General features: G+C 44.3%; 1 pseudogene; it reads right to left on the reverse strand.

Moving 5' to 3' along the window:
• Positions 1 to 436: 436 nt before the first annotated feature.
• On the reverse strand, positions 437 to 8497 carry LOC139320979 (leucine-rich repeat and fibronectin type III domain-containing protein 1-like protein; annotated as a pseudogene).
• Positions 8498 to 27175: the final 18678 nt, after the last annotated feature.

Genomic DNA, 27175 nt, shown 5'->3' on the forward strand with positions numbered 1-27175 from the left:
GTAAACTAACGTTAGAGCTAAATGAGAAAGAGGACTCAGAATACTATACGGTGTGGGAACTTTGGTATAGATGGATGGAAAATCGAATAAGGGAGAGATAAGAGATTGTGTAAATATCAGAACGAATAGATAAATTAGGAGGCATTATAACAAAAGAATGAATCTAATCTGTATAGAAAATACCACTGTCTAACCGATTGTGCTTGCATTGTACTGTAATGTAACATAATAAAAAATTTTAAAAAGGAAAAAAAACCCTTCAAAATCACAGTTTATATTTAATATAGTGCAACAAAAATAGTTAAGAATGCAAGAACTTTTACAGATTAAAAAAATACCGTTTAAAACCATCTGATCTTAAAAATAGACAGTGAAGCTTAAAATACAACCACATGAGTTATTTTTTACTGCTTCTTGCCTGGGACCAGCATAACTATTACGGAAAGGCTTCATTTTTTAAAACAGACACGTCTGTAGAGGCTGCTCGTTCGTAGTTAAAGTCTAGTATAGTTTTGCCTCTGAGTGGTGAGCTTGAACGTTCTTGCTGGATCCATTCAGCCAGTTTGGAACTGGAATGTACCAGAGAGTTATTTTGACTACCATTGGTTTGAGAGCAAACGTTATTCACTTCAGGGTTTTTGGTTTTGTGGTGGTTGATGTAAACTTTGTATTTCAGCAGAAGTATGAAGATAAAAACAAGGACAGATGCCACAATGATGCCTCCGATGATAATAATCATGGTTCCACCAAGAAACTGTGCGTGGAGGGACTGACACTGCCGGTATGCCTCCTCCGTGGTGAACTGCACACACCCTACCACCAGGGTCGCTGTCAGAGAAGTCACACCATCATCATAAACAGCAAGAACACACAGATTATAGTCCCGCCCAGCAACCAGGTCGGTCAGGAAGAAAGACTTGCTAGAAGCCGGGATCATCCTGCAAGAGAAGACAAACTCAGTCTATAGGAAGAGAACCACACAGCAACATCCCCCTCCACTCCCGTGATTTTCTGAAAGGCTAAAAGGATGAACAGGGTAGCCGTTGGCTGTTTAGGCAGCGTAACTGTCCTGTGGTAGCCATGGTGTTAAAATGACAAAGTGTGCATTATGATATTATGATGCCTTCTGCCTTCTTCTCCTGGCATCACTGTCTATGGAGATTCTCAGTCATCCAGGTCATGGTTGTCCCAAAGGTGCTTTTTTCAAGAAGCAATGTCCAGTTGCCTCTTGAAAAAAGCACCTTTGGGACTGGCACAGTGGTGAAATGTAAATTTTGTTACTACCGGTTCTGTGGGCGTGGCTTGGTGGTGGTGGTGGTAATATGACTAAGTGGGCGTGGGCATTTTTATTTTTATTTTTTTACTTTTAAAACCATTTTTCTACAACCTCTTCGGTCGAAGAGGTTGTAGAAAAAATGCTTTTAAAAATAAAAAAAAAAGCCTCTGATGATTGCACGGCTCAGCTGGGCAAGGGGGGGGGCAGGAATTTTTGCTACCGGTTCTCCGAACCACCCACCTCCATTGCTACTGGATTGGGCGATCCGGTCTGAACGGGGAACATTTCACCCCTGGACTGGCATCACAGTGTTGCACACAAGGAGTGTGGTTTGTGTTCTGACATCACAATGTTCTTGCCCGACCCCATGGAGAGCTATGCTCATGAATCGAAGGGGCAACCACCAGTTACTTGCCTGGTGAACACAGAGCAACACTGAGACAAAAACAAAGCATGCAAACTACATAAAGGGAACAGACAACAAAGCGATAGGATTGAGCATAGAGGGGCTGCTCCTTTGGCGGGACTCTGTTGACTGACCTCACACCATGAAACCAAAGTTGACCCTATGCCTGAGAAGCATTGGTGGTTGCTTTGTTGACTTTGAACGGGAAATGGCTTTGATGGCAACAGGCATTTGCCAGCTTCGGAGATCGGCCTAAGACTCCAAAGGGATAACCTTTAATCTCTTTGGTCCCAATGAAATTGAGTTGCAGACAGCTGACTTGAGAAGGGGTCTGCTAGCACCTTTTTGGACTGTGGTAGCATCTTTATTAAAAAGCCGAAGCTTTCGTGAGCCGTGACTCTTCAGGCAAACTGCAGCTGATGAAAGCTTCTGCCTTTTTAATAGCATTTCTTGGTAGGAAAAGGAGCTACTGGACCCCTTGTGGGTACAGGATATCATAGGGCTACAGAAGGAAATTCATAACTTTGTATTATTGTTTCTTGGTTGTTAACATGATGACGTGGGTGGCCATACAAATAGAAATAAATGCACGCACATGTAAATTATTTTAGATCGTCCAGTAACCAAAGGGGTCTTGAAAATAGCAAGAAATCTATTTTTATGAAGTTTTCTGTAATATCGACACACAAGGCTCTGTTTTTTAACTGCTTCAAGTTGATGATGTATTCTTCTTCTTACTCTGACAAAGCAACAGTATAGTCTGTACATATATACGTATTTAAATTGCTGTTTTTCAATTATGCAAAGGCCTGACATATAGGTTTTTCTCTGACTAACCTAGACATGAAATTTACCCAAGGCCGTATTTCACTTGATATGGAGAGCAGAATTGGGACTGGTAAATTGAGGAAATTAACCAAGGAGGAAGGAGGGAGGGGCTCTTTCCGCAGCTACTGTTAGGCCTAGGCCCAGGAAGCAATTTCAGGAGATCGTGAGTTCTAGTCCTGTCTTAGGCATGAGGCTGGCTGGGTGACCTTGGACCAGTCACTCATTCTCAGCCCCAGTAAGAAGGCAACGGGAAACTCCTTCCACAAACGTGGCCAAGGAAATGACATGGATCACTCCAGGGAATCACCAGGAATCAAGCCACAAAAATGAAATGAAATTGACCACCCTGTTTTTAGTACAATTTTCATCTCTCCTGTATGAAGTTCTGGTTTAAAAGGAAAGTGGGGAACGGAGAGCCCTGGCTTGGATTTTCTCTTTTGAGTGGGAGTCGCTTCTCTTTTCATTGATCTTCCTCCTACCCTCCCAACTCATGCATCAAGCAAGTGATGCCCGGTTTTATTCCCGATTGTCGAGCTTCCCATCGCTGCCACCCTGCCAGAAATAAACTTGAAACAAGCCTGGCAGGAATGCGTACCTGTACACCAGGATGTCATCAGCAGAGCTGTTGTATTGGATCTGGAACATTCGCATCCCAGGAATATGGTGCTGTGAAGGCCACTGGATGAGGGCAGAGGACGAGGTCAGCTCAGCAATGGCCACTTTCCTCTCTTGGTGAGATTTGGTTTCATTAGAGAAGCTGGACTTGGCTGGGATGAGGATATCCGATGGACCCGTCTCAGCTTCTTTGCCAGAGTTTGTGCTGTTAGCAAGATGAGGATATGAGCTGACCAGAAGTTCAACTGGTGCAGTGGACTCCCCTGCAGCGTTGGATGCTATACAAGTATACGTGCCTTGGTCTTCCGTGAAAGTCACTAAAATGTCCAAAGTCCCATTCTCATAGGAAATTGTTCGGGAAGTGTTGGAGACCAATTTTCCTCCTGGTGAAATCCAGCGCATGTATGGTTCTGGATCACCCATTGCTCTACACTTCAAGGAAACACTCTGTCCTTCCATGATCACTTGCTTTGCCGTTCTGCGAGTAATCATTGGTGGTTCACAGACAAATTCCTCTTCCTTAATAGACCAGAAATACTTGCCCATCAGCTCGGGTGGGGAGGCACAGGTTTCCAGATCGTCTTCCCTAGTCAGGCGCCGTAGCCACACTAGCTCACAGTTGCAGTGTAGCGGGTTCCCTCCAAAGCTCAATACCAGAGAAGATAGAGGGGTACCCTTGGGCTTGGCATAGACAGGAATGCGGGAGAAAAGAGGGTCGGGGGGGATCTTCCTCAGCTGGTTAGAAGTCATGTCCAGCCGAGCCAGTTTGTGAAGGTCGGAGAAGATGCCTTCAGGAACAAAATCTATGAGGTTATGATCCAAACTAATAGTATTGGCATTTGAAAGCCTCCCAACAGTTTCCCAGGGGATCTTAACAAGATTATTATAGGATAGATCCAGATCCTCAATTATGTCAATGAAATCATCAAAAGATCCAGGTGAAATATAATGTAACTGGTTGTTACTGAGAATTAAGTGGCGAAGGTTGATCAACCCTTTGAAGTGATCCTCATCAATATAGGTGAGTCGGTTACTATCCAAGTGTAATGCATGAAGACCTTTAAGATCAAAAAATGCGTAAGGCATAATATGACTGATTGTATTTCGTGATAGTGTTAAATGGATCAGGTCTGTCATGTTTGCAAAATCCTTTCTTCGCAAAGTCGTGATGAAATTATCCATCAGTCGGAGTTCTGCTGTCCGTCGGTCAATGGCAGGAGGAACAAAGAGCAGCCCATTCTTGGTGCAGAGAATGGTGAAAGACGGGGACACCCTCTGGCAGTTGCAGCGCATGGGACACATCAGGGCCCTCACAGCCATAGTGCTCGTCATCAGAAGGCAGAAGACCAACTTTTCCATGGTAAGGTATAGAGGTCACCTAAAAAAAGAAATGGACAGATCCATGAATGTGAATTTGAAACAAACATGCTTTAAATGTGAAAAACATGAAATAATGGAAAGCAGCATTTGCCTGGGGGTCTACTTAGCTACTCCTACATTGGGCTAATTTTTCAGCTAATCTATCTGCTGTGGACATTAAAAAAATATCCTGAGACTGAAAGATGGCTGTGGTTGGAGTCCAGAATTTCATTCTGAGGTGCTCTGGCCTCTTGAATTGCTTTTTACATGAAACAGAGTTTAAGATTTTAAAAGAAGGCCATATAGAATTATAAATTCATAGAGAGAGGAAGGGACTTCAATCCCCTTCCTAGGGCAGGAATTATTTCCAATAAATGGCTTGCTAACCCTTTTTTGAAAATTTCCTGGGATGCAAACTATACAACTCCCGGAGGGAGGGAGGGAGAGAGAGAGAGGGAGGGAAGGGAGGGAGGGAGAGAACCCACAATAGCTTCAGATCAGAGATCACAGAGGCTTCAGATTTCAACACCACCTATCTTATCTTATGCCACATCAATCATTAATGGAAGCATTGTTCTTGCAATTTTACTGTAATGTAATGTCCTTGACGGTGGATGCACTTAGAAAGATACATTTGGGATAGAACTGATCAATGTGCTCCTATGAGAATTACATTTCAGCCGCATTCATCTTTTGAAACTATTCAGGGTGCTTACAGTATTTTATTCCAGAAACTTTTACACTGACATTACCCCTGCTTCCTTTAAAGGCAATCACACAGATTTATTTATTTTTATCATTTATTAATTCAATTTGTATGCCGCCCCTCTCCGAAGACTCAGGGAGGCTCACAATGCATTTAAAATCATTATAAAAAACATTTAAAAATTAAAAACATTAAAAACATTAAAACTCATTCACACCATTCATGGCCGGATCTCGCCGGATCACAAGAACGAGATCAACGGCCCCAGGTCTGCTGGAAAAGCCAGGTCTTCACCGCTTTTTCGAAGGCCAATAGGGTGGGGATGGTCCGGACCTCAGGAGGTAACTGGTTCCAGAAAGCTGGGGCAGCCATAGAGAAGGCCCTCCCCTGCGGGCCCGCCAGCCGGCATTGTTTAGCTGACGGGACCCGGAGGAGACCAACTCTGTGGGATCTTAGATATAGTAATTCTATTTACTGCTTCGGCAAAAAGGCAAGAAATATTATATAAAACCATGAAAAATAACTTATGTATGTAGGTCAGAATTTTGCATCTGCCTGCCACAAGATGTCAGGAATGTTCCAAGCACGCCAGGTGGTGAACCCCTCGATCTGCCACGAGGTTCCTTTTTATATCTTGATCAATTCTCCTGCTGCCTGATTTGAATTCTACTGTGAGCTGATGTCCAGGGTGGATTGCCACATCAGTCACACTACTTTCCTACCAATTAATTCCATCGTGTTTCCTAGTTGTTAAAATAGATCCAGTTTGCTTTGTCTGAGGGGATGGAACTGGTATTTGTCAATGACAGGAATACTCTTCTATCCCTAAATGAAAACTCCTAATAACAAATTGTAATATTTAACATTGTTTCCTGGTAGGACAGAAGGCTGATCTTAGCAACCTGTGACTCCAAAGAAAGAAACAATGTCTACTTCTGAGGCAGCGTTTGTCCAAAACCCTCCAGCGGCTGCCGGCCAAGAAGATTATTCCTTATAAGCCGGGCAAAGCACCACGAGGGCCGTCAGCTACTTCAAGCTGAGGATACTGGCAATTCCTGGGTGCCTTTTTATTTGGCTTACTGTGATGGCTTTAAGCTGCATTTTGTCCATGCGTTTGTGCCCTTGAAATTGCAAACTGAAAAATATAAGTCTGATACAAACAAAAGTGTCCGGCTAGTAGTCTTCTCATTATTTTGAAGGGCCAAATTCTTTTCCCACAGCAAACATCTTGCAATACAGCACAAAGCTGATAGCAACCATTTGCACAACTCTCACTTAATTTTTATTCTCTATTACTCCAATGCTTCAAAACTGCTCTTACGCTGCCTGAAAAACCTCTTTCACGTGACCGCCATATATGACTTTTTTCAACCTGTGTGTATGACCGAAATATGGTCCTGACTACAGCGCTTCTTCCTTTGGGAATGTCCTTGATTTCCTTCTCCATCTCAAGAGCATTTTAGTTAATGGACAATAATATTTTCACACAATCAAATTGCCCCCCCAATCATTTAAACAATCGCCAATCATTGTGGTGCCTAACAGCTCATCAATAACTGATCAACAGCCACCAACTGTTCCATTCATTCCAGCCTCCTCTAAAGTCACCACCGCTGATCAATAGTTTATGTGGCCCCCAAAAGTCTGCCAAGCCTTTTTTCTGTTGTCAGTGGACCCGTGCATTTCCTACAATATGAGCTTGCGCAAAATATTTTCCCATGCCTCGTAAACAAATCTCTTCCTCTACAGACTGAAATCCCTCAATTCTACTTCTAATTTCCTTGTCATTACAAAGGTTAATTTTGTAAGAAAATTAACTTGAAAATCCTAGCTTTTAACAGCTGACTAAACAACTGAATGTGCCTTCCGAAACTGCAAAATCACAATTTGTCCCATCTTTGATTAAAGTACAGCCCAGAAAAACCTACCAAGCAATTAATTGCATAATTTTCAAGCCTGGCAGGCATGTCAACGTGCAGTTATTACTCCAAGCGCAGCTTCTGTTCAGGTACAAGCTGTTAATAGAACAGGGCTGCCCATTGGGGCATTCAGCATCCTTGCTTCTGTGATCAGAAAGGGTTTCTGTGGCGCTGGACTATCTCCACATCCTGCTTTGCAGAGAAATTGCCATCTCAGCTTGTTGCAAGTAGATGGGCAAGGCCTTCTGCACTATCAAGCTCTTCATAACCTCCTTTTTTATGGATGATCTTTTTCCCAGAAGAGAACAACCTTGACGTGGGCATCTTAAGGCCATATCGACCTTTGACTATTGAAATGGAAGCCCAAGCACTTCCTAAAGAAACCATTCCCTTTAGAATCAGCAGGAACACAATAGTTCGCATCCTACAGCTCTCCAGGGAAAGGCTGTTCCCAAGAAAAGGGCCGTGATGGAGAAGCACCATCTCTACCTTGCCCACCCTGGACTCTCACTCGCAGCCTTCCTTCCCAAGACAGGTGGTCCACGCAGGGGGATTCCACTTGAGGCAGTCTGTCTTAATCCTGCTATATAGGGCACTAGTCAGGCACCTTTTGTGATACACCATTTACATAAGAGCCGAGGTGCCGCAGTGGTTAGAGTGCAGTACTGCAGCTACTTCAGCTGACTGCTAGTTCAGCAGATCAGCGGATCAAATCTCACTGGCTCAAGGTTGACTCAGCCTTCCAGCCTTCCGAGGTGAGTAAAATGAGGACCCAGATTGTTGGGGGCAATATGCTATTTAGTATACTGTCTTTGGTGTAAGCCGCCCAGAGTCCTCGGAGAATGGGCGGCATAGAAATATGAATAATAAATAAATAATAATAAATAAATACTGTGTCGAGTTCTGTAGACTTCACTTAAAAAAGACATTGGTAAGACTGAGCGAGTCCAGAGACGGGCAACAAAATGGTGCAAAGTCTGAGGGAGAAAACTTATCAGGAGAGATTGAAGGAACTGAATATGCACAGTCTGGAGGACAGAAGGGAAAGGAGGCATGTGACTGAAACCTTTAAATATATTAAGGGTGTGAATAAGATTCTAGAAGGCAGCATTTTCAATATTAAAACATTGACATTTTATTGAAATACTTCAATATTTCAGTTTTCTCTGTTTCTAGGTTATTTTTCCTCATTCCAGAAATAGGGAAGTTTTGTCTTCCACCACTAAGCTTCTCTGAGCAGTGGGGAGACATCAGCTCCACATTCTGAAGGGACCGAGAGTGACACAGCAACCTTTTGACCAGACAGCAAAAGCATAGGCAGGAAGGAAGGGAAGAAAGAGAAGAAAGAGGCCAGGTAAGAAGAGATTCTGTTCTTACTTTTTAAGCATTCCTCACGTTCACTGCTAAGTGAGCTCCAGCCATGCATCTACTTCCTTCAGAAGCTCCTTCCTGTTGGACGTACTTGACGTGACAAGTCTTCTACGCAAACTTGCATTTTCTCCGCTAACCCAGAAGTTTTAGTGGTCTTGGAGGAAGTCATTCTCCCTGCAATTACAGAGACCGTTCTTTTGCCCTGGAATTCTATTATAGCAGAGACTTTGCCAGGTGATGAAATAGGTTGTAATAAAAAGGGCTGTGTATGAACACATGCATGTATTTCTGTTTATATGGCTGCCCATCTCAGCCATAGGTACATCTGGGCAGCAAACACAATTAAAAACATCAGCTTAATAAGAAAAATGTAGAAATGTAAAGCCCTCATAAATGTGTTTTAATATCTTTAGTTCTGGATAGGGTAGCACTGCCCCCGACAGACCCAGTACACAACTCCCAACTCCTGCTCAAAGAATAAGTGGCAGTTGTGGCTAGGAGAGTCTTTGCGCAACTTCGAGTTGTGTACCAGTTGTTCCCTTTTCTGGATTGGGATTGGGATCCCTGCGCTCAGTCACTCAGACCCTAGTTATCTCTTAGTGCAATGTGCTCTTCATGGGGTTATCCTTGAAGAGTATTCAGAAGCTAAAACAATTAAAAAGAGAAAAGAAGACAAATTAAGAATATTTTAAGAACTAATCGGATTGGGTAAAATGAGAAATGATTAAGATGCGCTTTATAAATATATATTTGAATAAGTGGAAATATATTGTTAAGATGTTTTGAGAAATATACTTAATGATTGAAACTGAATGTAAAACTGGATGAAATTGAAATGCTAAAAATGATTTAAATGTTATACTTACAAGAAGTAAAGCAGAAAAAATATATTGGTAAAAGTAAAAAAGATAAGGGATTAGAAAATTGTTTGAGTAAAGATTTGAAGGAAAAAAGAGAACAAGATGAAATATATTGTTAATAATTAAAAAGACAAGCGATCAGGGTTGCCTGGACTCCACAATGGTAAACACTAAATTGAAAATGATTACAGCAATAGAGAGAGATGAAGGAAAGAATTGGAAGGGAGGAGGAAGAAGAGAGAGGGATGGAAGAGTAGGGAGGAAGGAAGGGAAGGGAAACCAGAGTAGGAGAGAGGGGAAGACAGGGGGGAAGAGAGGAGGAGAAAGAGAAGGGAAGGGGAAGTAGAAAAGAGAAGAAGAAGGTGGGGAAAGAAAGTTGGAAGGAGAAGAGGGGGAGGGTAGGTTTGAGGAGAAATGTTGCTTTACAATAAAAAAGATGAAATGGAAGAAAGGCAGCTCTGAACAAACAAATATAAATATATTAAGATAAAGAATGAATTGTTTAAGAATAAAAGAGGATAAATATGTACAAATAGTAAAATTAGAATTTAGGGATAAATGAAGAAGGTGTTTATGTATGCAAGTATAGAAAACCGAGGTATATTAAAAAAAAAAGGAAAGGGGGGAAGACGATATTGGCAAAAATTGTAATTGAGTAAAATGTATTTGAATTTGACTAATTGTATAAGATAAGAAACGACCAACACTCTGTTCAAAAAAAAAAAAGAAAGATGTGGGCCAAATTAATTTAATTGGTTTTTAATATTGTTTTAATTTTTGTATTTTCTGTATTTTATCTGCTGGCTGTTCACTGCCCTGAGTCCTTCGGGAGAAGGGCGGTATACAAAATAAATAATAATAATAATAATAATGTGGGTGAAGGTGGGAGAGGAGGAAAAAGAAACCCAATAAAAATTGTTTAAAAAAAAAAAGAGAGAGTATTCAGAAGCTACAACTGGCTCTGAATGCAGCTGCGTGGACAGTTTTGGGAGACCCCTATGCTGTTATGTAAATTTCACTGGTTACCCATTTGCTTCCAGGTCCAATTCAAGGTGTTGGTTATCACCTTTAAAGCCCTTTATGGCAGAGGTCCAAACTACCTGAGGATCCTTCTCACCCCAATGGAATTGGCTCACCATCAATGCCAGCAGAAAAGGCATGCTGCAGACCCCGTTGACCAAGGAATTTGGCCTGGTGATGTCCAGGAGATGAGCCTTTTCTGCTGCACCTTTTGGAACCCCACAGTCCTTGGGGTGAGATCTGCCCCCATCCTTCTGTAAAGGTCTTAAAACCTGACTTGGCCAGTTGGCCTGGAGCCCAGATGGGGGCTTGTCATCCTGTCGTTACTGGATTAACTAGAAGATCCCCCCCTCTGCTCTATTATTCCCCTGCCCCATATCTGCTATTTTAGCTATTTCTTGTTAATTTTTTTATTTTGTATTTATTTTATTTTATTTCGAATTTATATACCGCACCTTCTCCCGAGGGACTCAGGGCGGTATACAGCCAGATAAAAACATACAATACAAACATTAAAAAGCAATTAAAAGGATATATATTAATTTGGCCCCAATTTAAGATAAACTAATTAAAAAATTAAAAATGTTAAAAAATATGTTAAGCCAGCCCGGCTTAACATATTTTATTGTATTTATTGTTTCATTGTTTTATTGTTTTGATGTTTATACTATAATCTTATTCCATTGTAAGCCGCTCAGTGACAGTGAGATGGGAGGTGAATAAATTTAATAAATAAATAAGTAAGCAGGAAAGCAAATTAAAATGGAAGCAAGGAAAAATCCATCTGTAATAAATTAATACTTCACTGGCTCAACTAAACAGATGAGCAAAGGCCCAGGGTGAGTTTGTCCTCTTCAAAGGTGGAAGCTAATGATCTCTTCAGCACTTTGGAGTAGAAGCAGCTGCAACTGCCATTCCAATGGAAAAAAAGACACTCATGTGTGACATCACAGCACAATCCACGCCCTTATGAAACTGCACTCTGATGCCTGATGCAAATATATCAACTGCGCTGTGACATCCTGAAGTCTGTTTTCGCACCCCACCCCCTGCAAATGTTGATGAGAGGATTCCGCACTGCAGACTTCATTACTCCAACTGCAAAGCCACAATTTATGCCAACCATCTGGAATCCAGTTTAATGCCATGACCCTGCACTGGTTTTCAAGGCCCTTCATCAAAAGTTAAGTAAAAAGACAGAGCAAAATTAGAAGCACCCAACTACTGTAGCAATTACAATTATAAATGTCACAATCCCACTCCCCACGTAAGCTTTTGTTAGAGCATGTACAATATGACCAGATTAGGACCTCATCCAGCACAGCATCCTGCTTCTGCAGCAACCAACCAGGTGCTTCTTTTGGGAAGCCTTCAAACAGGATACAAGCGGGAGACTCGGGCTCCCTTAGATGCTCCAGCAGACACTCCCCACAAGGCTGCCACTGTGACCAGAGGCTATTGCTTACTTGATGCCTGGCTTTCATACTTCTTCTAAAGCTAAGTCCGTGGCCATGACTAACCTTCCAACAGAAAATTAATGCCCCTTCGTCTGTCTCAAGTCTCCCACTGGAGAATAATTTATCTGGAACGCTAAAAGGATGCGTTGCCGAAGACTATTGAGCATCTGGTGGAAAGGATGGCACTTTTCCCTTTTCTAGCACTAAGAACCAAAAGCATGAACTGCCATCTGTTTACAAGGGAGAAAACATCCTCCTACCAGAAACAAGCCTGTTTAATAATGGTACAATAAGAAGACCTATTTAGATAGCTGACTCTGCCGGTTCTATGCTCAGTGCTCTTCGGAGAGTACCAACACTTATATGCAAAATAGGCCATTTCTTTCATCAAATAAATAGACTGCGCTTCAGAAAGAGGAAGAGAGGAGCAATTGCAAATATGAGACACTAATAATTCACACTTTGCCAGAATTTTACCTGCTCCTATTTTGGATCCAATGTATTTTCTTCCTATACTTCCCCATGCAACAAAGCTTTAGCCTTCTTTTGCTCAAACTCTATCATTGATGGTTGGAGCCATTTCAACTTGCTGGTCTTTTTGGATAAGTTGATGGCAAATGTCACCTTTTTTCAGACAGCTGTCCCAAGCAGGAAAGGTGAAAGTACCCGAGAAGCTCCAATCTGCACACCATATTTGAAACTCAGGAGCTGGCCTTCTTACGGAATATGGAACAAAGATCAGGTGGGACACCAAAGAAGCGCCTTCTGATTCACCTTAGAAGTGCTGCATGCCACTCATTCCATTATACAATTGCTACCAACCTGCCTTCCATTGAGGACCTGTACACTGCACGAATCAAAAAGAGGGCTGTGAAAATATTTACAGACCCCTCGCATCCTGGACATAAACTGTTTCAACTCCTACCCTCAAAATGACGTTATAGAGCTCTGCACACCAGAACAACTAGACACAAGAACAGTTTTTCCCAGAACGCCATCACTCTGCTAAACAAATAATTCCCTCAACACTGTCAAACTATTTATTAAGTCTGCACTACTATTAATCTTCTCATCGTTCCCACCACCCATCTCCTTCCACTGAATGACTGTAATTTTGTTGCTTGTATCCTTATGATTTATACTGATATTGTTTCCTGATTACTAATTTGTACTCTATGACTATCATTAAGTGTTGTACTTTATGATTCTTGATGAATGTATTTTTTCTTTTATATACACTTGAGAGCATATGCACCGACAAATTCCTTGTGTGTCCAATCACACTTGGCCAATAAAAAATTCTATTCTATTCTATTCTACCAGCTCAGCTGCCAAAGATATCAATGTGCACCTTGTAAGTTTTTAGATAAAAATTATTCAAAAGGGAATTTGCAAATTAAAAGCAACCCTGCTACAGTCATTTTCATTGTAATGGGATAATGCAAAATTGAAGGAATAGGGTTGCCCTCTAAAATGAATGTAATTTTTACTTATTTTAACTCTGTTACATTTCAAAGTATTGATGAAGATCAAACTCTTCATCCCTTGAATGCAAAGTTTCCTCCCCCAAAACATCAGGCTCCAGTGCAGAAAAAATCTGCAACTCCCAAGTTGACAGGCTGCCCAGCTCCGTCTCTACCAACAGCTCCTGCTGTGCCTGGCGATGAAACTGACATTCCAGGGAAGGACATGGGAAAAAGGAGGAAGTGAGAGAGCACCAAACATAAAACAACAGTGAATTAGATCAAAACAGGACTGACTTAGATTTATATACCGCTTCATTGTGCTTTACAGTCCTCTCTAAGTGTACAGAGTCAGCATATGGCCCCCACAAGCACCAAGTAGCCAAGATTTGTCCTTCCTTTTCTTTGCAATCTTTCGTCTTCCAAACAGAATTCTACCTGGATTTTTGAAACTGCTCCTTTTGGCCCCTGCTGCTTATCACCAGCAGGTTGTATAGAGGGGAGTTGTTATTACTGCTCTTTTGTTTATTTCTCAGGTGGTTTTTAGCGTACCTGTGACCACCCCCATTATTTTAAAGCTACAGTTTGCCTCTACCCTCTCTGGACCAATGGCATATCTGAATTTTGAAAGCAGATGTTGTCCCTCTTAGCAACCTACAGAGCAGTAGTGGATTGCAACTCCCGTCACTACCAGTTTGCTCGTGGGCGTGCGTGCACTCATGCATGCACAGAGGCATCCAGGCAGGTGGGTGGAGCCTCCCGCTGCTGCTGCTACCAGTTCACCCGATGCAGGGCGAACCAGTAGCAACCCACCACTGCTACAGAGGTATATACCCCCTCTCCCCAAACCAATAATATTCAGGAAAGTAACTCAGTAAATCAATCAATAGCAGGATGTCTCTCTGTTCGATGGCTGGCCCACATTTTTTAATTAACACCTAGAAGAGAGGCTGTTTAGACAAGCTAGCTCTTCCTATTGTACATCTTGTGAGCTGTGAGATAAGAAATTTCCAGCTCAAGGTGTTTTAAAAAACGAGGTACTTGTAAAACTGTCATCTAGAAGGGTACTTATTATTTGTGTTCTTTAGAGATTATGTGATTCTCAATTCCTTATACAACGTAATCAAGAATCGAAACAAAATTCACCCTTCAAGATGCAAAAGAATAACAAAAAACCTACATCGACAACAGAATGCATAATAATAACCGTTAATTTTTATTTTCAGAAATGTACAAAAGTTAAGAATAGTTACATGGTACAGTAACTACTTTTTCTACTTATTGCTATAAATCAGTTTTTAAAATGTCACATAAAAATCACTAGATGAGCAAAAGGGGTGGTGATCTTTAGTCCTCCCAATTATCCCAAAAATGCTTTATCAAAAGGCAATTGGAGTTTCTTTGTTTTTTCCTTGAAGACTCCACGAAGGTTCTTCATTGAATGGAGGGGGGAATGGAAGGATTTATATTCTTTGCAATCACCTGCATTAAGGCCACTTGGGAGTTCATCTGTGCCCTCAGGGTCCCTGAATCAGAGTGCAAATGGGTGTGGAACCTTTTTGGAACTGCTAAAAGGACTGTGTTGTAAACAGGAGATGGGTGGTATCATATCCCTCCCCTTCTGTTGTGGAAGGACTGTTCAATTTTAACGTAGACAACTTCTTCGACTCCTCTTTCAAACCAGTAGTCTTCCCTGTCCAGAATGTGGATTTTGCTGTGGTCTTTGTCTTTCAAATGCAGGTGGATTGCTGAATCTTGTCTTGATGTTTGTTCTCCTATGTTGTGCCATGCATTTATGGAGTGGTTGTTTTGTTTCTCCAATGTACAGATCTACACATGTCTCGTTACATTCTACTGCATATATCACATTGCTCAGCTTATGTCTGGGTGTTTTATGCTTGGGATGGACAAGGTTCTGCCTGATCTGTGGGGGGTGGGGAGTGGGGGTTATAATCAACTCTGTAATGTCAGTTCTGTGGACTGAGACATTCAGTTCACATGGGAAAATGTCAAGAAAATAATCTGGCTTTCCTGGACTGAGCAGTACACATTAAGAAAAACAGAAGCCTTAACAGTGATGTTTACAGAAAACCCACACACACAGATCAGTATTTACATTTTGATTCTCACCATCCACTGGAGCACAAAATGAGAGTGATCAGAACCTGACACCACTGGGCTGAAGATTTTCCTACCAGTAAAGTGGGAAAAGAAAAAGAAATAAATTAAGAACTTGTGGTTATTCCAACTGGGCTTTCATCAAATCCAAAAAAAGATCCAGCAGGAGTTCCTCCATGATAAGGAAGAGAACAACAAACAAAGCAATGTTTTCATGCCCTACGTTGCAGGAATATCTGAAAAGCTCAGGAGGATTTTCAACCAACACAATATACATGCACACTTTAAACCCTATAATATACTAAGGCAGAAGCTTCTCCACCCCAAGGACAAAACACCAGACATAAACTGAGTAATGTGATATATGCAATACAATACAATGTGAGATATGTACAGATCTGTACATTGGAGAAACAAAACAATGGTGAAAAAAGTAAGGTTCTACATTTAGGCAAGAAAAACCAAATGCACGGGTATAGAATAGGTGGTATCTGACTCAATAGTATAACGGCAAGAGGGATCTTGGGGTTCTAGTAGACAGCCACTTAAATATGAGCGAGCAGTGTGCTGCAGCTGCCAAAAAAAGCCAACACAGACCTAGGCTGATTTTTTTTTTTTTATTTATTTATATGCCGCCCTTCTCCGGAGACTCAGGGCGGCTTACAATGCGTTAAGCAATAGCCTTCATACTTTGGTATATTTATACAAAGTCAGCTTATTGCCCCCACAAACTGGGTCCTCATTTTACCTACCTTAGAAAGGATGGAAGGCTGAGTCAACCTTGAGCCTGGTGAGATTCAAACTTACAGTAATTGCAGACAGCTGGTGTTAATCACAATGTTTTTAGTCTGCTGAGCCACCAGGCCCTGGAATTAACAGACATATAGAATCAAGATAACGCGAAGTGTTAATATTACATTAATAAGGCCTTGGAAAGACCACACTTTGAATATTGTATCCAGTTTTAGTCACCATGTTATAAAAGAGATGTTGAGACTCTTTCAGAAAGAGTGCAGAGAAGAGCAACAAACATGATTAAGGGACTAGAGGCTAAAACATATGAAGAATGGTTGCAGGAGTTAGGTAGATCTAATTTAATGAATAAAAGGACTAGGGGGTGACATGATAGCAGTCTTCCAATATTTGAGGGGTGCAGGTTTGAGCAGCAGGTTGGACTAGATGACCTCTGAGGTCCCTTCCAACTCCGTTATTCTGTTAACTACTTCACAAACGCATGGCACAACATAGGAGAGCAAACCCATCAGTACAAGATTCAGTGGCCCATCTGCATTTGAAAGACAAAGGTCACTTATTTGAGGACAGCAAAGCACACATTCTAAAGAGGCCATCTATATTAAAATGGAACGGCCTTCTCTTAACAGAAGGGGAAGGGTAGGACACCATCTATCTGGCACCACCCATCTCCTGTTTACAACACAGTCCTTTCAGCAATTCTAAGAAGGTCCCAGACCCATTTGCTCTCTGACCCATCTGACCCTTAGGGCAGATAAACCCCCAAGTGGCCTCAATGATTCCCATAATACTAACAACCAGATGACTGCAAGGAATATGAACCTTCCATCCCCACCCTCACCCCGCCATTCAGTCAGAATTTAAGATGCTTCTTGGATGAGAAGCAAAAGGTCTTCAAGGAAAAAAACAAAGAAAGTCCAATTGCCTCTTGAAAAGCACCTTTGGGACAACCATAACCCGCATGACCGAGAGTCTCCATAGACATTCAGCTCCCAATTTTTTTTTCCTGGATTCCATGCTTAATTAGCCTAACACTGTCAACAAGGATAGTTTTTAAGCCAGCTCCAGACCCTGCACACCTCTCTCTCTTTCCCACCTGCTGGCCTTCTCATGCAAGCAGCATTCTCAAGGCCCATTAATGCAGAAAATGAGCTGAAGGCCAGCTCTGCCCAAATAACTTCCCAAAAACAGGAGTTTTATGTATGTTCACTGCCTTGTGTTACTTATAAAATAATAAAGGCAGAATATTGCTATAAAAGCCTAATAAATAAATAAACTTTCCAAGAACTCAGATTTCTGAATTACAAGATGTAGCCACAAAAGTGCAGGTTTCAGGAGAGGACCACATAGGACCAATTTATCAATGGGTCAGGTGGCATCTTTGGCAAGGAAGTGAGGGAGGACCCTTCCCTCTTTCTTTTTGACTTGCCCATTCTTCTTGCTTCCGATTCAGCCCACCAGCACCACTCCTTCACTAGGGCAACAGATGATATAAAAAACAATCAACATTTTTGGACAATTCTCAGCATCTGACTCCATAAAGAAAAAAAATCTTTTTAAAATGATAATCCCAGCAAAGAGCAGGACCAGGTGCTGGGATCTTGGAACTTGACTGGGCATTTTCATTTCATTTTTTTTCATTTTATTGGATTTGTATACCGCCCTACTCCCGAAGGACTCAGGGCGGTGAACAGCCACAGAATAAAACACATAAATACAAAATTTAAAAACAGAATAAAACCGAATTAAAACAATTTGGCCGATACAAATAAAAAACACCCAATAATTTTAAAAACAAATTAAAATTTACATTTTAAAGGGGAAAAGATTTAGGCCAGGCTGGCTTGATGGAATAAAAAAGTCTTGAGAGCGCGATGGAAGGTGCGCAGATCCGGGATCCTCCGTATCTCCGGCAGGTAATCCAATATAATTTTCTGGTGTTTGAAGGATACTGAAATTCCCAGGACAGTTGCTGTGAGGAGAAGGTCTTGACTAATCATAAATACACTTTTCTTATAGAGCACTTGAGGGTTAGACTCAGGCTCATGGCACACTGGCTAGATTTAGGAGGGGAAAAAATGGTCTGAAGCATGATTTCCCAGCTCAAAAATAGAGCAGCAAAGGTTGATGCCCAAGGTAAACCTGGCATCAGAAAATCCACTGGGCCCTGAACATTACAGCCTTCCCATCCCATGGAAATGGCTCTTAATGAGCAAAGAAATGCTGACAATAGCTTTTCCTGAACAACTGTCAAGTAAATACAAACTTCCAACAAGACCCTGGAGTCTCAAAAGCAGCACCCTTCCCCTCCTGAAAAGCAAGATGGGACTAATAGGAAGCCTTGTACTTTGGAGATTGACAGTCTACCAAAACAACAACCAGAGTGTGAGCCTCAGAGAAACCCACCTACCATTACAGGTAGTCCTTGATTTACAACCATTCATTTATTGACCGATTAAATGTACAATGGCACTGAACAAAGTGACTTTTGACCAGTTCTCACACTTATGACCATTGCAGCATCCTCACAGTCATGTTATCAAACTTTGGGTGTTTGGCAACCGACATGTGTTTACAAAGGTTGCAGCATTCTGTGTTTAAAGCCCAGATTGTTCTAAGCAGGAAAACCTCAACATTCAGTTTCAGTCATGGAGCCAGTTAACCAAGGGGTGATGAGCTCCTTTTGCTGAAGGTGTTAGGTACCCATCTATTGGAGATGCTTCATTTTTGATGGGCAAAATAGCCTCTTCCTGCTCTACAATTCTGTGGCCACATCTGCAATAGAGAGAAGCTGCAAGACTTTCCTGCACTCTCCAGAAGCAATGACTAGAAATGCCACGGCGGGGAAAGGGGGTTGAGGTTAGTTGAAATTTGAACAGCTGCACCCTGTGGAGCAAGTGTTAGCCTATTTGGGAAACTAAAAAAAGACCCAAACCCTTGCCTTGGTCCTTGAGAGACAGCATACTTCCTCACACTGATGATGTTACCTAATTGGGTACTGAAATGTCTGGAAGCAAACAACCAAGCACCAAGGTCTCCACACTTGAATCCAGATGGAGGAAACCTTGGTTGTAGTTAGAATTTATGCACGTATCCTGCAGTTTACAACAATAAACTTGGGCACAATTTGCAGCTAAATTATAGTTCTTAATTGAGGAAATTCAAATAGCTCTCACCCTAACGACACTCAGAAATTCATTAAAACCATGGTTGTTCTCCCAGCCCTTGGCCCAGAGTGGTGGTGAAGACCTTATAATATGTTTGGCTTCTGATTTGTTTTGTTGTTTTTTTTATTGGTCTTACAGTCGCCTTTTAGGCAACTTACCATTCTCTTAGACGTCTCTTAATGTATCTGCAGCTGCTAAGTGATACAGAAGATGCCAAAAGGGTAGGTTTCCATGCCGATCCAATGCAAATGGATAAATGCAGGATATAAATAAATAAATGAAGGCCAGTTTTCAGCACAAGCACCCAAGGCCTAAAGACAGGCTCTGAATGAAGAAGGCACTCCTTGTGAAAATGATGCCTATATCTTTTTAAATAGAGGTGGGTCTGTCTGTCTGTCTGTCTCTCTCTCTCAATGTGTGTAGAGGAACAAGATGCCCCCTTCCCACATCTTTGTCCCTTCTACACAGGGTCAAAATTTGAAATAAAGGAAAGAGATCTCCACATTAGGCTTTATTTTGGAGATCTTGAACAGAAACTTGGCAGAAGTCAAAATTTTGACAGCCAATATGTGCATAGAAAACACAGAAAGCTGGGCAACCAGATGGCCCAATGGGACTCCACATGCATGAATACCCAGCCTTCCTGAGTAGGAGGTCCCGGCTGATTGCCTCTGCACATAGGCGCTTCAATGAGCCAACAGCCAACAACTCCATACACCACAGAATCTGAGGCCTGCTGCAGGAAAGACATGGGCCCACCTCTTTCCCACAGGTCGCGCTTTCCCACAGGAGCGTCACAGGAATCACAAAACCACCCCAACCCTTTGGGCCAGCAGCAGCAGAGCAAGGCAGCTGAAGCCAAGGCCCTTCAAAATGCCCCCGCATCACAGTACAAGGTTAGCTGCCCTATGGGATCCAGCAGGGAAAAAACTCTGGTGGCTGGTTTGGGAAAGAGGCTGGCCTCTAGCAGGTGAAGCCTTGGAAACAGACTTGGGGGGGGGGGGGGGGAATCTGTTCATTAAGCCACGCCCACCTTCACATTTCAAGTCACCCATTTTTTCTTTAGGAGGCGTTGCTATGGCTGTTATACTCTTAATCTATGCAATTATTGACAAATAATGTATTTGCTTAAACAGTAAACAATTCTAAAACATTTTAAAAGAAAAACCACAACATTCTCTTCGTGTTCCACACAGAAAACATAAAAAGCACTAATGGCACGTGGCTCTGCCGGCCATCCTCCGGCAGCCGCCTCTCCCACCGGGTGAAGCCCCATCCCACCTGGCTGAGAACCCGCAGCACTCCAGCAGCCTCGTAGCCGACACGGGACCCGTCCTCACGTGCACACCGGTCCAGGAGCGAGCCGGCCACAAGCGTCATTCGAGGGTCCCTGCTATTTCAGTTGGGGCGGGGCAAGAGAGGACGGTCCTTTCTTCCCTTGATGACAGCGGGGAGAGCCCACCGAGAATCTCCATCCAGCCACCGGGATGAAGCCATCCTTTGACAAGCGCGCGCGCGCACGCACACACACACACACACACGCCGCAACATTGGCGGACGAACCCGACGATCTGAACATGATTGCCTAGCGGGGAGGAGTACCCCAGACGTACGCCGCCGCGCTCCCACCGCGCTGCCCACCAGGGCTGGGCCGAAGACTTCGCCTGCCCAAGAATGCGATACCCAGACCGGCGCGGCTCCCGGCTACAAAGCTGCCCCGCGGAGAGGCCCCCGGCCCGAGACCTGCAAAAGGCGGGGAGGCCGAGCAGCGTCTGCAGCTGAAGGCCAAGAGAAGGCGCAGCGAGCGCCAGTGGAGAGGGCGCCCCAGCGGGGCTGGAGACCAGGCGCGTCCGACACCGGCCGGCTTCTCCTGGCGGCGAAGCCCGGCCCCGGCGTCTTCAGCCTCCCGACGGGGCACTGCGCTGCACGCTCGTCGTGAGAGCCCTCGTTGTCCGACTCGGCTCGAAGCTACCTCCGCGCCACAGGAAAGCAAGTGCTCCCCACTCCTCACTAGGGGTTCCCCGCCGCCAGGTCGGCACCTCAGAGCAGCCGCCCAGAATGGCCAGCAGGGGCCACGCGTGAGCTGCTGACAAGAGCTCATCCACCTCGGAGGAAGCCTGGCACGAGTGGAAAGAGGCCGTTCCGCCAGCAGCAAGAGCGCGCACACGCGCGTGCATACCCCAAGCTTCGAAGCGCCGCCTCCTCCCGTTGCTCCGCTTCACAACAACGAGGCCCGGTGGAAGGGAACCACGGCTGCACTGGTAAACCCCGAACATGGTTCGGGCTCCCGCTGAAGCCCCGCCGCGGCTTCCCCGCAGCCAGGAGCGCAAACCCACCTCTAGGATGTCCCACCCGCCTCCCTTCTCACCTTGAGGCCTGCCATCAGTCGGGAAGGGGCTCGCCCTACCTGCCACCGGCCTCTTGCCGGCGACAATTGTCCTCCCCCCACGGAGAGTGAGCAAGACCAGGTCGCTCGCCTCCGTCAAGGTCCGCTGCGCCGACCTGGAAGCCTTCCGCTCCCAGCGGCTCCTCGGTCTTCTCCACGAAGGTTGACCGGGATGACAGACGGCGACTGCGCAATTCTGGGCAAGGGCAAAGGCGAAGGTGGGCTGCCGCCGCGACGCCCCTCTGGCCGCGCGCTTTTACCTGGCCCGACGGCCGCTCTTCGCGGTCCCGCCGCCTCTGCGCGGCTGAGTTGGTAGGCGAGGCTGGCCATGCGCTCGCCCGGAGAGGCTCCTCCTGCCGACTCGTCACACGCGCGGTACAGTCCGCCGGCGCTACGCCTGCTTCGCCCAGCAGCCGCCTCTTCCGACGAGGCGAACTGGGGGTTGCCACCTGCTCTCGCGGCTCCTGTCCCCCTAACGCTCCCGCGCGATCGCCGCGGCCGAGCACGCCCGGTAGCCACCGCCCGGATGGTCCACGCAAACCTCTAAGGGAGCCAGTCCGCCGCCGCCACGGCGGAAGGATTTCCACCAGCTCGGCTGCTGAAGCGAATATGTCGCCGTCTCTGAAGGAAGTCGCTGCTAGAAGACAGGGGAGGAAGAGAGGGCGCGGAAGGGGAGAGGGCGTAGCAAGCTAACCAGCCGACAGCTGTGTTGAAGCTCGCAGGATTTCTGGCAATGCTGCGCTTGGTGCGCCCGTGTTTCCATGCTGTGACCCCCCCCACATGTGCCTGTTCGCAGACGGAAATGACGAGTCCTGATCCTCTCTCCCCCCCCCCCACCCGTCTTTTGCGTGGCTCCTTTCCTCGAGGCCTGCCCACGGGAGTCTTGCCGTTTCCAGCAGCAGCAGCTGAAGGCACCTCTTCTCCACAGGGCGCCCACGCCGCCCCCCTATTCAGAGAAGCGCAGGGAGTTTTGCGCTCAAGCTGGTGCTGCCGGGAAGAGACAGACTGGGGGTGACATGATATTAATCACCAATATCTAAGGGGCTGCCAAAAAGAAGGGGAGGACTGATTCTCCCAAGCACCTGAAGGCAGGGCAAGAAGCAAGGGATAGAAAGTTGTCACCTAGAATTAAGGAGGAATTTCCTGGCACTGAGAACAATTAACCAGTGGAACTTTCCTCCAGAAGTTGTGGAGTCTCCATTACTGGAGATCTTGAAGAGACTGGACAATCACTTGTCTGAAATGGTCTAGAGCCGCAGTACCCAACCTACCAGCGCCAAAGACTGATGGTGGGGGGAGGGGATGGTTTTGTTTGCACACTTGCCCGCCGCTTATGTTATGTTAGAATAGAATAGAATAGAATAGAATAGAATAGAATAGAATAGAATAGAATAGAATAGAATAGAATAGAATAGAATAGAATAGAATAGAATAGAATAGAATATTTTATTGGCCAAGTGTGATTGGACCCACAAGGAATTTGTCTTGGTGCATATGCTCTCAACATCAAGAGCCTTGGTGGCGCAGCTGACTAAGTGCTGTTAAAGTAGCACCAGCTGCCTGCAATTACTGCAAGTTCAAATCTCACCAGCCTCAAGGTTGACTCAGCCTTCCATCCTTTCGAGGTAGGTAAAATGAGGACCCGGATTGTGGGGGCAATAAGCTGACTTTGTATAAAAAAGAACACCGCTTGGGGGGGCCGAAAGCCGTACTAAGCAGGTATATACAAAAGTATGAAGGCTATTGCTTAACACATTGTAAGCCTCTCTGAGTCTCTGGAGAAGGGCGGCATATAAATTGAACCAATAAATAAATAAATAAATAAATAAATAAATAAATAAATAAATAAATAAATAAATAAATAAATAAATGTACATAAAAGAAAGGATATGTTCATCAAGAATCATAAGCATGTTTATGCTTATGTTTATGTTTATGTTATGGTGGGAGTGTGTTTGGGGACCCCTGGTCTCCTGTTTGAGCAGGAGGCTGGACTAGAACACTTCTAAGGTCCCTTCCAACCCTGGTGTATTTCTGCTCTCTGCAAATCAGCCTTCATCCATCAGCAGACAGATAGGGGGATTAACACTCCCCAAGAGCAGGCAGAGGGGGGGGGGCAATGACCTCACTTACAAGAGTGCACCCCCTCAGGACAGGCAGAGGCCTCTGGCAGCAGAGAAGAAAAACCTGGACCTCAGCTATTCCACAAGTGAGGGATTTGAGATTTCTTTTTTTGGGTCTCTGTGACAAATTGGCCACAACTATCTCCCATGCCCAGAAAGTGCACCATTGCTCTTGGTGCCAGACTGAAGTTTCTTCAAACCCAGGGCGGAAGAGTCTGAAAATTCTACTGTAAGGAAGGACAGGCCTTTTTCATGGCCGCCTCAGCTTGGCAGGAATGCCACTTGCCCTGACCCTCACAGAAATTGCCAGGCTTGGTTTCCTTTCCTGATCCTGGTGAAGACAAGAAGTGGGTTGTCTTCATTTCAATGGAGACAAAAACTGGGCATGCCAAGTAAATTGCGCAGAATTCTGCCAGCCTCCCTTGTTTGATGTGCGTGTGAGAAATACTTTTCCTCTTTCTGGTTGGCACTTATCCAAGAAGCATTGTTGTAATGTGGCAGAGTCTGTCGGTGGTGAGACAGATCTTAGGACTTGCAATTAACCACAACAATGGTGGTGAAACTCTTACCTGTCAAAACGTTAGGGAGAGACCTGACCAGAGATGGAACTGGGCTCCGGGCTGCTGCTATCTGAGTATCTTGATCAGGAATTGTTTAGCAACAGCAGGGAAAGCCTCAGAGCATGGACGCCTTCAACATCCAAGCACAGGCAAGCGATTGGCAGGCAGTTTAGTGTCTTTTCTCTGGGTTGCTGTCTTCCTGTGCAACTTGCTCATGAAGACTCGGCCCCTGGAGCAAAGCTGGGTTGGCAGCAAGACATTCTGTGGCCTGGGAAGAAGGTTGTAGGGAAGGAGGACCCTACAAAGTTCCTAGCAGCTGAATGAATGCCATCCCTCTTGCCACATGCTTTCTTTTGCCCCTTCCCATAGTAAGTGGCTCCAAGCAGACCTAAATTCTCTCTTCCCCTACAGGAGCATGGTTGGGAACCTGTTTCTGAGCAAAAGCAGGGCTTAAAGTGCATGCAAGCCATTTCACCTGTAAAACATCCCAAAGCAGAAACAAATAATTGATTACATTAAAGCAAATACAATCAGATGTACAATAAGCAATAGTCCTGATCTCCAGGAGCCAACAGATGGGCAAGGGGGTGGCAGGAGATTAGAACTTCACATTCATATCCTAGTTTGCAGCTCACCATATAATTTTGGACTTACCAACCTTTATAAATTTGATTTCAAAATCCAGAATTAGGAAAGGCAGGGAAATCAAAAGTAAAAATAGACAATTCATTCAATTGGTTCGAGTTCCTTGGGCAAATACTCTCCAAAATGGATTGCAAACAAGCAATTCTTTTGATACGTTTAAATATGCATTTGTGAAACAAATCAGATAGGATCAGGAAGTCAAGTCACCCTTGTATTATCACTATTTCTATCCCACAAATGGATATGCCCTGGTGGCCACCAGATGGGGCTCCTGTGGGAAAGAATCCCCAAGCTGGCTGGAATGGGCTTGTGTTCCCAGTCCTGCATCCAATGGAACCAGGGTATCCCCAATCCCCCCCCCCCACAGGCTAAGCTCTCTCCACCAGAACTGAAGCCTGAGCATTGCTTGGGGGCATGAGGCATGCACAAATGAGGAATGGGAGAAGGGTTCTTACGATAAAGGTTATCCCTCCATCCTTTCCTAGGTTCTTAAATGCTTTTCCTAACAAGGAGTTCCCCAAAGTATGCAAAGTATATTGTAAACCTTCAGTTGCCTTTAGCCTTTAAACGAGATGTGGAAATTGTTCAAAGAAAAAAGATCTTTAAATGGCAGCAGCTGCACTGGTTCATTAAGGACATGAGCCGCATTATTTTCTATGATTTCACACTACTTCTCATAGCTGCCCACACACATTTGTTCAAACCACACTCCAGATGGCAATCAAAGAAAGTGAGTTGCATTTTCTCAGACTCCAAACTCTGCCATGTGGAGGCTGGAGAAGCTGCAGAGGAGCACATTTGAGCAGGATGCTTCCAGACAGATGGTGCCTGATATGTGCTGCTATAAAGGAATTCTGCAGCTGCTTTGTCTTTCCTTCTTAATGGGAGGGGGAAAAGATGAGTGAGAGGATTACAAACATAAAATTTCCATGAATTGGATTATTCTACAAAGTTCTACTGAACATCATGAGGCGAAAAAGCAGCATCAAAAGCAGGGATGAAATCCAGCAGGTTGACAGGTTCTGGAGAACCGGTAGTGGACATTTTGAGCAGTTTGGAGAATGGGCAAATACCACCTCTGGCTGGCCCGAGTGGGGTGGGAATGGAGATTTTGCAGTATCCTTCCCCTGCCACGCCCACCAAGCCACGCCCACAGAACTGGTAGTAAAAAAAATTGGATTTCACCACTGATCAGAAGTCTTGCCAGCTTGGAGGAAGGAGCTGCTCAAAGTGAGAAGATAGATAGGACATCAATGCTACATCTCTGCATTGCAAGGCACTGCCTTAAAACTATACTGAAGTGAGCATCACTGGACTACAATTTCCCCCCTTCCAGGTGCAAGGCTGTTGCAGCTACAACTGATACTTTACCATGTTTTACCAGGAAACTGAAGGTCCCAGTGAAATACTCAAGTGGAATTCAGTGCCAGGAAAAGCAGAGAATGTCTTGCCATGCGGTGTTAATGGGGAAGATTTGGCTTGAGGGGTCATGATCTGCATTGCCTAAATGAGTGTTCATCATGAGATGAACTGTATCCTGCAATAACTTTTCAAAAGTTATTTGGCCAAAACATGAAAAACTTGATGAGGAGATACTTAAACAATATCTCTGTGGCTCTGTGCTTAATTTTAGGCACAATATTACTTAAGATTTTCTGCTTTTGCTGAATTTTAATGAATTGGGGACTAAAATTAGATAATCTGCTTCAGCAAAACTGCCATTGCATCCCCCGGCTGCCCCTCCCCTCCCCGTTATCTCCTTTCATACAAGCAAGACTGGCTGTTAGGATGGGTCCTTGGTGCCCTCTGAGTGCAAGGATGAGGCCAACTCCTCTGATCATGATGTTTCCCTTCTTCTGTGGTCAGGATGCCACATTCCATAAAGCCTTCTTCCTCCCTTACATGACCACCGTCGTCTTAACTGATAAGCAAAAGGAGCTTTAGAAAAGGGAAATCTTTTATGGTGGGGAAATTCCAGAGCTCCTGCTGTATTGACACAATGAAAGCAACCCACTTCTCTCAAGGCTGTTGAGTGGGTGTAAATGCCTGTCTTTATTCCAATGTCTTGTGTTTAGTTGACCTTCAGGAATGCAATTTAGAAGCCTCACAATAGCTATGGAACTATGGAAGCCCACAGATGAAT

This window comes from Pituophis catenifer, unplaced genomic scaffold (assembly GCF_029215685.1).
Source record: "Pituophis catenifer annectens isolate HBS135680 unplaced genomic scaffold, rPitCat1.0.hap2 SCAF_9, whole genome shotgun sequence".
NCBI lineage: Eukaryota > Metazoa > Chordata > Lepidosauria > Squamata > Colubridae > Pituophis > Pituophis catenifer.